General features: G+C 44.0%; 1 long non-coding RNA gene across 1 annotated transcript; it reads right to left on the bottom strand.

Moving 5' to 3' along the window:
* Positions 1–4,719: 4,719 nt before the first annotated feature.
* Positions 4,720–7,450, bottom strand: LOC148517524 (uncharacterized). The gene is made up of 3 exons (XR_015879269.1): positions 7,423–7,450; positions 6,266–6,327; positions 4,720–4,806 (listed from the first exon to the last, which is right to left on the bottom strand). It is a non-coding gene; the product is annotated as an uncharacterized LOC148517524 (long non-coding RNA).
* Between the last annotated feature and the right edge of the window lie 4,657 nt (positions 7,451–12,107).

Here is a 12,107-nt window from a genome sequence, read left to right as displayed (position 1 = left end):
TGAAGCAAGCTCATTATCTGGACTAACTGGTTTGAATTGAAAAGCAAGTAGGAACCACAGCGAAATTGTCTCTTTAAAGAGAATAGAAGACAAATACATTTTAAGAGAGGGAGTGCATTGCATGTTATTATATAAAAAAGTTGTGTTCTATTAAGAGCGCCCCATCAGTAATTTGTTTGTTTATAAATATATATATATATATATATATATATACACACATACACGTACATACATACACAAGCTGGAGTACCCGGCATTGCCCGTGATTTTAAGAATGTTTGTTTACACAACATCCTCCAACAAACCTCTCCTTAGGCAGGTCTCACGAAAAGTGTGACAAACTTCCCCACCCACAGTCCTAAGGTTTTTGAAGAAAGTAGGACCTGTAATGGTGTAAAGCAAACTTCGGAGATAGAAGCATTCAAATTTGTCGGATGTACAGTGTAAACACAGCCAAGAGCTTCTGTTGCTCTGATACCAGGATGACTGTGTATTTCCTGGTTGCTGGATCGCACTATGAAATGCACAGCAACTACTTCCAGTTCCTTGTGCAGCTGTTTCCGGCATTCAGGGTCTCCACGGTGTATAAGATTCATCCAGTAGGTTTTATCCTTCAGGGGCTGACAAAGGAAAGAACCGGAAGTAGCCTCTGTGCGTTCCATAGTGCGGTCCAGCAACCAAAGAGGTAGACAAAAAATAAGCCTGGCTTAATATCAATAGTGGTTCCTCAATGCAGGTTTGCTGACTGTGTTGGCAGTGCAGGGGTGATCTCAATGTAGGGTGTGCGGGGGTGCCAGCGGTGTCCTCAGTGCTAGTTTGCTGACAGTGTTGGCAGTGCAGGGGTGCTGGTGGTGTCCTCAGTGTGGGAGTGGCGGCAGTGTGGGGGTCGCTAAGGGTGTCCTGAGTATGTGGGGCAGCATTGCAGAGGTGCCGACAGTGTCGGCAGTGGTGGTGTTGGCAGTGGGGTATGCTGCCAGTGAAGGTGCCAGCGGTGCTGGCAGCAGGTGGTGCCGGCGGTGTCAGGCAGCGAGGGATGGCGGGCACCATCTTCTTTTGCTTCCTGTGTGCATATTAAATGTTCTTAACGCTGATTGGCTGAGAGCCATGATAGACGGCTCTCTCAGCCAATCAGCGTTAATCCCGCTCAATACAAAACCTCGTGACCTAACAGTGGCATTGCGAGGTTTTGTCTTGGGTGAGGGATCCGGGGCAGGCAGGGAGATCTGAGCTTGGCTCAGATCACCCTGGATCCCCGAAATTCGGGTGGGTTTGGTTCTTCGAGAACCGAACCCACTCATCCCTAATAAATTCATACAGCATTTAAAAGGTACTGTAAACTCCATGCGAGAGCCATAGTAAATGATGATCAGAGACTTAGATTATATGCTACAGAATAAAATTCCATAATTCCTTAGCTCCATAATTCCTTAGTATGTAGCATGTAGTGGTGTTTTAGGTGTAGAACCATGAGAGATCTTGGCTTGTAAACTGTGGCCTAAATCCTTTTCTAATTCCGTACCTGACCTGTAGAGGGCGAATGCTATGCAAAAATTGTGTTTTTTAATTATTTAAAATTAACAGTAATTCATTTCGATTTCAAATTTTTTTAGTTGCCTCTGCCGTGTTTTAATACGCTCGTATGTAAAATTTCATGATCTTGGCTTGAAAACTGTGGATTTGTATAGAAAGACAGAATGACAGAAGAATAAATTTTCATTTTTATATAGTAGATATATATAAATATATAGGAAAATCAGGAAGCGCTATACTGGGCACTCACAATGTATGGAAATCACTGGTCCAACAATATGGCACCGTGCAGGACACAACCGTATGTGATGGACCTCACAAATACTTGAATCTATATATGTGAGGTCAAAGAACCACCCTAATTACACCTGTTAGGGCTGGTAGTAAAGGAAAGGGATAGATATAAACTGACAGATCAGAAAAAAGACACAGACAGTCAGCGCTAACATAAGTCACATACAATGCAGATATATTTCAATACTACAAATTGGCACTACAATCAACTGCCAAGATTCAGTGTCTGGGAAGGCTATAGTGCTGTATACACTAACCAAATTGAGAGGTATACAGGGGGACTGGACCTCACGCCATCCTGAGAGAGCTGCGATGCACCATCCAGAGAAAATGGCCACCAGAGACCTCAGAGGGGGCGTGGCCGTAGGAGGAAACAGCTCAGCAAAGCCAGACCTTAGCGGAAAGGCACGCTGAGCTAAGGGGAGGAGCCGCTAAACAGGGAAGGCTGCCTCCCCTGGCCGGCAATTAACGCCCGGAATGCTGGCTCCCACACCAAATACAAGTCCCTGGTGGTCTAGTGACCGGAGGTTTGGACTGCTGATGCGGTGATCCGCTCTTACCTGTCCCCATATGTCCAGCAGCAGTCCGGGATGTCCAACGGGGCCCAGCTAGCACGGACCCCGGGGTCCCTCCAGGATCCCCAGATCTGTACTGGCATCGTAGCGCCAGCAAAATGACAGATCGGCAGTGCAGATGGACAATCTGCCGCTATCAGCTTTGAAGATGATAAAAATTATTAAATTATAAAATAAAACAGCTTTGGGGCTGCTGATTAGCCCCCCTGCATCAAACAGTGACCCGATTCCGGCCGGGCACCAACTTAAACTGAGCTGCCCCTGGCTCGGGGGCAGGGTATAGGAGGTATGGACCAATGCATCCTGGAAGCAAAGCTTTTAACTGCGTGGTGCCCGGGATCGAGATCCAGCTATACCCCAAGGTCTCTCTATGGAGCCTATGGACCCTGAAGAAAATACATTCTGCAGCAATGGATTCAGCCCACCCCACCCTCTTTCTATGTTCAAAGAGAAACTATTTATTGTCTTTAGAATGGACTAGATTGAATCATCCTTTCATAAGACTGACAAAACAGAACATTTCTTTTCCATTTGGGAAAGTTTTATTGACACTTCACATGATGATCTTAAAAAACAAATTCGGTGTTGCTTTAAATCTACATTGTGGTAGAAGACCAGGATGCTGCTTCAAGACCTCCAAATTACTTTCATTTTATGTCTAGCGTTGGAGTTCTGACCCAGGCGTGTGTGACTCACTCTTCTTTCTTTTGTTTTATTCTTCCTTCCTTTTTCTCTTTTGTTTCTTTCTTACTTTTCCTTCTGCTTCATCTCCGTTTCTTTTTGCTTTCTTTCTATTCTCCGTTCCACTTGGGACTTGTGGATGAAGCCCTTCATTCACTTTGCCAGGATTCGAGGGTGGTCTATCTGTTGAAATCAGACCACTACATTTTAGCCACCGTGCAAAAAAAAACCCAAAACAAATTCTGTTATTTTAGCTGTTTTTATGCTTTTTTTCAAAAAAATACAGATCCAAAACACAAAACACGGAAGGTTTTTTTTTTCAAAACCAATCCAGATCCAAAACACGAAGAAAGATGCAAAACAAAAACACAAAATACGAAAAGTGGCCGGTGCACACCCCTAGTTACAGATAATGATTATTTTAAACAACAATAACATTATATACAGAATGTTCTTTAATATTTTGTATGCTTCTTTACTATGTATGTTAATCTGTAATACTATGAATGTAATACTGAAATATTTTTATGTGTATTGGTTCACCAAGATATTGACATTTTATTTATTTTGTCCTCATTCAGAGCCGCTCGTTAGCGGCAGTACGCTCGTTCCGAGCGATGTTTGCACATCTGCGCATGCGTACGGTTTTTAGTACGCATGCGCGAACCAGTCAGTGCGGCCAAAAATCGTTTGTACGCTATATAGCGAGTGCCTGCTATTTTGAGTGACAGAATGAGGCGTATGTGGGTGGTAACAGGGGAAGGTGCTTGAAAATGGGGAGTGGAGATCCGAACGCAGGCGTGCTTAAAGGTCAAAACGGGCGTATTATGGGTGTGCATAATTAATACAGCAGCGTCATTGACCACGTCACTGGGTTATTTTATAGCCAGAACTGCTCGCAAATTTGTGGTAGCAAACACCAACCACAAGAATAGCGAGCAGTTCATACGCTGTTCGATGTACTCGATTAATCTAATAAATAGCGGACATGACGTAGGATGCGAGCGGCCAGGGGGCGTTTTTAACAAATAAACGAGCGTATGTTTTGCTCGCTCGTTCAGACTTAGAGGCGTGAACAGACTACAATTTGCGAACGGATCATTTGAATAGCCACCCCTTGTTTTTGAACGAACGACCGCAAATAGTGAATGGCTCTGAATCAGGCCCTAAGTGTCCTGTTTAGTTTTCCTCTATGTACAATGTGATAGTTTGATATTATAACCAGTATATCTCTATGGTATTTATATCTTTGTTTTTGGTATACTCTTTCAGCTCTATATAAAACAAGAAATATGAAACATATTCTTGATGTATAATGTACCATATTTACTGTGTTTTCAATAAAAACATTTTTGAAAAAACCAACAGAACAAAGTCCAAGGGATACATTTTTAAAGGTCGATTATAACTCTATCTAAATCAATTTTGTTACCTGGGCTAAACCGCACATTTACTAACAGACAATTTTTATACTGATTTTTAAATGTTAGTAAATGTGCGATTTAGCCCCTGAAACACAAGATTGATTTAGATTTAAAAATCAATCAAAATCGCCCTTTAGTAAATTTACCCCCAAAATCTGTACGTCAGTTATGTGTTTGCCATTACTTCTCATAGGAGTTAGTACCTTTATATGCATCCTGACTTTATCACATGGCTGAGCAGCTTATCCTGGTGTCTGGGCAGGTGATGCAGCTGCTGCCGCTTTCAGCGCTTCCACGGTGTTCTACAAAGAGAAGCAGATACTGTGTCACACCCTCTCAGTCACATCACACCATCTAGTGGAGCAGATACTGTGTCACACCCTCTGTCACATCACGTCATCTAGTGGAGCAGATACTGTGTCACATCCTCTCAGTCACATTAGGCCATCTAGTGGAGCAGATACTGTGTCACACCCTCTCAGTCACATTACGCCATCTAGTGGAGAAGATACTATGTCACACCCTCTCATTCACATTACACTATCTAGTGGAGCAGATACTGCATCACACCCTCTCAGTCACATAACACCATCTAGTGGAGCAGATACTGTGTCACATCCTCTCAGTCACATTACGCCATCTAGTGGAGCAGATACTGTGTGAAGCCCTCTCAGTCACATTAGGGTATCTAGTGGAGCAGATACTGTGTCACACCCTCTCAGTCACATCACCTCATCTAGTGGAGCAGATACTGTGTCACACCCTCTCAGTCACATTAGGCCATCTAGTGGAGCAGATACTGTGTCACACCCTCTCAGTCACATTACGCCATGTAGTGGAGCAGATACTGTGTCACACCCTCTCAGTCACATTAGGCCATCTAGTGGAGCAGATATGGTATCACACCCTCTCAGTCACATTAGGCCATCTAGTGGAGCAGATACTGTGTCACTCCCTCTCAGTCACATTAGGCCATGTAGTGGAGCAGATATTGTATCACACCCTCTCAGTCACATTAGGCCATCTAGTGGAGCAGATACTGTGTCACATCCTCTCAGTCACATTAGGCCATCTAGTGGAGCAGATACTGTGTCACACCCTCTCAGTCACATTAGGTCATCTAGTGGAGCAGATACTGCATCACACCCTCTCAGTCACATTACGCCATCTAGTGGAGCAGATACTGCGTCACACCCTCTCAGTCACATTAGGCCATCTAGTGGAGCAGATACTGTGTCACACCCTCTCAGTCACATTACGCCATCTAGTGGAGCAGACTGGTAGCTGTGATTATTACATATATAATCTGTTATAAGAGAAATCCCCATAGCTAAGCTCACAGCTACTATACTTCTCCTTGTACAAAAAGAAAATTGCAGTATATTGTGGCCTATGTCACTTATACAGTGGGATATATACAGATTACAGGGCGCCCCGCTACCACCTGCCAACCTAACTCCTGCCAGGGCTAGATGCATGACACATCGATGCAGCCTGCCGTACAATATCTAAGTACTAGATACTGAACCTATATACTTGGCAAAGGCCACAGGTAGGTATACTAGTACATTACAATGACCTGAAGGTGTATTACTTCACATAGAACTGTTTTGTTTTTTTCTATGTATTAGCAATTGCCCAGATTGTCTTTAAATAACTTGTCTACATAATAAATGAGCCAATTAGTAGAGTTGGGCAATAACCCCACCAGGTGCTGCTGGGAAAGTGCCCTGACTGTGCTATAATAGGTGTAACACAAACCCTAAGGGAGGTGATGGTCCTGTTATATTCAGTCATCTCCTGCAGGTGTTCTGTCCGGAGTGCTATAGGGAAAAGGAGTACAGTTACATAATAGGTCAGAGGACAAACACACACAGACCACAGCCTCCAGCATGGCCCCTTCCACCAGGTACACAGTGCTCCTGTACATCCCACGCAATGGATGACTGCACTCACCTGGGATAGACGCCCTTCTCAGCAATTAGTTCAGCACCAGTGACTGCAATCATACCTGGTGTGGGAAGTGCTGTTTAGCTGGAGAAACCAATAACATTTGTTCCCCTATACTGGCCAGTAAAGTGCTGATAAATCACAGTGTTCTCCATCTCTTCCCTTGTACCTGAAGCCCACGCAGGTGGAAATGAGGGCTGTCTGCAGATGGCGTTAGCTGCAGGGACCAAACATGGTAAATCTGACAGTTTCCCAGCCTCCATAGAAACCTATGGGGGGTGCGGCTGCTGTTGGAAATAGAAAGACCGCAGCCTATATGGAGATAGCTGCTGTGTTCACTCCATGTGGGATGATAGCTAAATACGGGTGTTTTCATGGGATATAACACAAATATTATTTGACAAATAGGTCCCTATATCAACTGGTGACCAGCACCCGAAGGACTCAGTGATGTCACTGGTAACCAGCGCCTGATGGGCACAAGTCAGGTCTCAGTGATGTCACTGGTAACCAGCACCTGATGGGCACAAGTCAGGCATCAGTGATGTTACTGGTAACCAGCACTTGATGGGAACAAGTCAGGTCTCAGTGATGTCACTGTTAACCAGCACCTGATGGGAACATACATCAGGCCTCGCCTGATGGGCACATAGGTCAGGCCTCAGTGATGTCACTTTTAACCAGAGCCTGATGGGCACAGGTCAGGCCTCAGTGAGGTCACTGGTAACCAGAGCCTGATGGGCACATAGGTCAGGCCTCAGTGATGTCACTTTTTGACCAGAGCCTGTGGACACAGGTCAGGCCTCAGTGAGGTCACTGGTAACCAGCACCTGATGGGCACATAAGACAGGTGTCAGTGATGTTACATGCTCCTAGGAACATTATAGGAAGGAAAATATTGCTTAGCAAACCCAGATAACACGTCACCTATATGTGGCACAACAGAAATATACCGGTTATCTCCTTACCTGCACACGCCCTCTCCACCGCAATCTCCTGATCCCTAACAGCCTGCAATACACAAAGTGTGGAATAACATTTACAGTTTAAATGCAGTAACATAATATATATTATTAATTATAATCTTATTATAAAATAACACCTGTTGGTAAGTATCCTAATCCTACTCCTAACCTCCCTCCTAGTGCCTAAACCTAACCCCCCCAGTGCCTTACCCTAACCCCCCCCTATTGCCTAACCCCTAACCCTCCCCCTAACCCTACTACGTACTGTCGGGATGCCGACGGTCGGGATTCTGACTGGTGTCAGGACTCAGACACCAGCTATCAGAGCACCAGCATCTCGACAGCTGGGATTTCATCTGCATCCCCCCTCATCTAGCTATGTCCCCCTTAGAAGCATAGCTAAGTGAGGGCACTCTGTATGTACGGTCTAATTACGCGAGAAGCTCTTAGAGCCACAAAAGGTCCATAGGGACTAAACTAGTGCAAATAAGCTCTCAGGGAAATTAAGGAGGCGCTTCGGCTGAGTGTAATTCACCATCTACTAATCTTGCCCTCTTCTACCTAAAGAGAAAACACTATGTATAGATAGATCTGCATCTGACCTGTTCCCGCAGCTGCCTCATCTCCTCTCTCAGCAGGGTCTCTTGCAGCTGTTGGGCCTTGTGCACTGAGTACATCTCCTCACAGTTCTGCACGACGAGAGCGAGGATTTCCCTCTCCTGTTGTTGGAATTTATCTGTGTATTAGGACAAGAGAGTATCAGACTGAGCCATCATACTCCATAATATGTTTTATTTGTTTCTAATGAAATGCAACAATCTACACAGCGCTACAAAAAACAGAGGCAATGTTCTGAGGCGCAATACAGAGGACATTACCTGTCACTCATGTTAGTCACGCAAACAAAACAGTGGGCACTTCCATACAGATTCGGTGAGCCATATAAGGTGGTGTTTTATCCAGATGGCCTAAATGGTGCATGACCTTGTTCACAACGTGTCACAATCTGATAACATCTGTTCCAAGCCAGGGCACATCCTCCACTGGCCCATTCCTCCACTCTTTACATGGCTTAGTACATCTCTCCCTATGTTCTATATCTACAAAATACTCCTCAGGCAAAAGCAAACCAAGTAGACCATTAAAATCAACATTTTCTTAAAGGGATTGTCTATCTTCACAGGGCACCTACTCTGTAAGGATGGAACATGGACCCTTTCAGAGAATGTCCCTTCTTTACAGCCCAACTCCTATCAGTATGTCAGCCGTGTACAGCAGCACGGAGAGTACAGGTCATGTGGAGTAGATGGACTCCAAAGGGGCTCATTCAAATAAAGGTAAAGGGCCGCCTAGCATCTCACGGTGTCAGGTTGCGTTCGTATGTAAATATTACGGTAGACTGAAGATCGTTAGATTCCTGTGTACCTCTATGAGATGCAGGGAAAAACCACATCAAGTCACATAGAATCTATAACATATCCAATAAGGACCTGTAGGGACGGCTGTCAGAGACAGGTGGCAGCAGCTGTAATGGCATTTTCCAATCCCCATATATAAATGATCATTGTTTTTTTTTTTTTTTTTTTTTTTAAATCTCCTCTTAAATCCATATACTGTATTACATATATTATATTGCTAGTATAAATGGTTACAAGCCATGCAGTAACATTATACAGATGTACATCAGCTCAGAACATGGATAAGCCATGTTATATGTGCTATATACAGCGATTTATTACTATTGGGAGGATGTAGAGTTACTGTGATTTGCTTGTCTACATGCAATAGGGATAGGGTGATGGAGCAGGTTATGTCCCATTGGGTTGAGATAAGGAGTGTTGTGGAAGTAGGTGGAGAGCAACTGGTTTTTATTTATTCTGCTAAAATGCTGCTGAATCTGTCCCCTCCTTGTATTACTAGTTAACTGGGAAATACCAACTGGAATGGTACAGAGCAATCATGGCTAAAATCACACACACACACATCTCTCCCTGTCACACGTGTGTACAACATAGAAGGTAAGATGATTCTCTTACTGGTCAGCTCCTTAATTTTCTGAGCCTGTTCCGCCAACTGGGCCTTACGGCGGATCTAAGAAAGAAGGAAATAATGTATTTACAGCATTAGTTATATTACACAGACATTACCCTGGGGCCCTTGTCATGTGTAGGTGTAAGCAGTGTGATAGAGAATGACACTTACTCATTAGTGCCCCACGTTACAGGCATACAGGTACATGAGCTGGGCTTCTTAGAGACTAGAACAACCATTTATATTTCTGCTCTTCTTCCCATTTTAATGGATCTGCAACTGGTATTATAAGCCAAGGGCTGACCTCTTATCGCAGCCAGTCAGCAATGTTACAGCAATGCCATAAATAATAATGATACATAGCACCTTAGTGGTCAGACTTGGGCACAGATGCCTCTCAACATTTACACCTACTAAATTGGGATAAACCCCACCCTCTATGCCCAGAAATGCCCACTTTCAGCTGAGCTCCGCCCCACTGAGATCCATGAAAAATCCTAATGGTGCAAACAACAGAGTATAACAAATAACAATAACAGCGCACTTACCTTTCTCCTAAAGCAGGGCCAGCGAAACTTAAATGGGAAACAGCTCATGACTGCACCCAACGCCTCCTCCCTACTCTCTCCTCCCTACTCTCTCCTCCCTCCTCCCTACTCTCTCCTCTCCTACCACTATATACACTAAAATACTAATATACTAAACTAAAGATATTCCTAAACCTATACTAAAAAGAAAACTGCCTAAAACTTGACACTAAGAAACTACTAGAGATACTAAAATAATTAAAGAAAAAAGCTAAAACTATACTAAACTATGCTAAAAAGCTAAAACTATACTAAACTATGCTAAAAAGATAAAACTATAATAAAACTATAATAACTAAAACCCAACTATCAATAACACCACCAGCTCCAGACAACGCTTCCTGCTCTAGGGGGGACCACGCAACAGGATAAGCTGTAGTGTCCTGCCCTTGGTTACCACTTATTGTGTAACAATGGGTCATTGTGATGTCATCACACAGACATTAGCAGCAGCCATACAGGCAAATAGTTGTATGAAAGAAAGTATCAGACTGTGATTAGGAGTGAGCAGGGGCAGAATAGCATACTGCCCAACTGCCCCAAGTTACAATACCTGAAAGGGACAATATTTCAACCAGATCAGGCATAGTTTGGCAGATTGGGGAGGGCTTATTTTGTTCCAATGTAACATGTCTGAATGTTGTGCAGTGGATCAGGCAGTGCCAAGCATCATAGTAAAGTTTGGGTAGGGGCTTGGTGATGCTGTTCCAACCTCCCAGGACACACACTGTGCCCTTAGAAGGCCAGAATGAGCATCTCTTCTGATAATGTGCAGCTCTGTACTGGCAGGGGCATATCTAGGCTGTCACCCAGGGAAAATACTTACCATCACCCCAACCCTGCACAGCAAAATAAATAGCGATAAGAGAGGTGCATTATAAAGGCAGTGATGGCTGTTATACAATGCAGTAATGCAGAGCCAGAGTGACAACAGTGCAGCTGGGGCAGTTGCCAAGGCACCTCAACATACCAGGGCCAAACACACAATCACCAGTGTGGGGGGCATATGAGGATTGAGGATTCTGTGTGGCATAATGGGAACTGGGGGCACTACACTGTGTATAACACACTTGTGGTACTGGGAGTATTTATACGTTAAAATTGTCAATAAGATATACTGACAATGTTATTAACAAACTATATCAGTAAGGGCCTCAACAACTTAGCTGCTCTGGGGCCCCACAAACATTAATCTGGACCTATAATAGCCAGCAATACATCACTGCTGTAACTACAATAGCAGGTAACCCCACATTTGGCCATTAACATACACCTCTCCAATATGCCATGTACCCATATACATAAATAACCCGCTCAGCATGCCAGTTGTGTGTAACACTTTCCACAAAGATTTAAAAAATATATTTTTTGCTTAGAACAAGACTATTCTATGCTGCCAAACACCCCGTTCCGGAATATAGAATGAGTGTGTGAGGGTTGTACACAAGTCTGAGCCTGAGTGCTTGGCTTGGAGTCTACTTTACAGACAAGTGATGTCAATAACTGACCAAGTATAACTGACATGCTATTCTTTACTATTAGTATTAGCAATATCAGTGACCCAGTCCAAGGCATTTTACATGGGACTGGCCCTGGCGAGCAAATGTCACCCGTCCCTGATGTAAAACCATTTGTGACTTATTTGTGACCAGAGGTGGAGTGTGGATGCCACCCAGAGCAAGTGAATGCTACAGTACCCAGTCTCCCATACTGTGTGGGGATGGGGCCAGGCCGGCGCACAGAGATGTTCAAATAGTAAAAAAAAAAAAAAAAATGAGGGGCAGTGTTTAACTGGGGCATGAAGGGCCCACTGGTATAATGCAATGGTAGAAGCCCATGAGGAGCACAGCTGGTGGTACATGGGCACAAGCACACAGTACATGCTGTATGAGCAGTGCCCATTTCTTAAGGTGCATTCAGGTACCAGGAATGGTGAAACTGCCCATGTAACCTATGGCTCTACAGTTATTTTGGAGTTCCAGCTTGGCATCTGACAGGACATGCTGTGCTTTATAGTTCCACAACACTGAAAACTAGATACATTCAGGGTTGTCTTAACATCAGTGTGGG

This window comes from Taudactylus pleione, unplaced genomic scaffold (genome assembly GCF_031769625.1).
Source record: "Taudactylus pleione unplaced genomic scaffold, aTauple2 ptg000214l, whole genome shotgun sequence".
NCBI classification, from domain to species: Eukaryota; Metazoa; Chordata; class Amphibia; order Anura; family Myobatrachidae; genus Taudactylus; species Taudactylus pleione.
The sequence above is the reverse complement of the archived record's forward strand: the minus strand, read 5'-3'. Positions and strand labels throughout refer to the sequence as shown.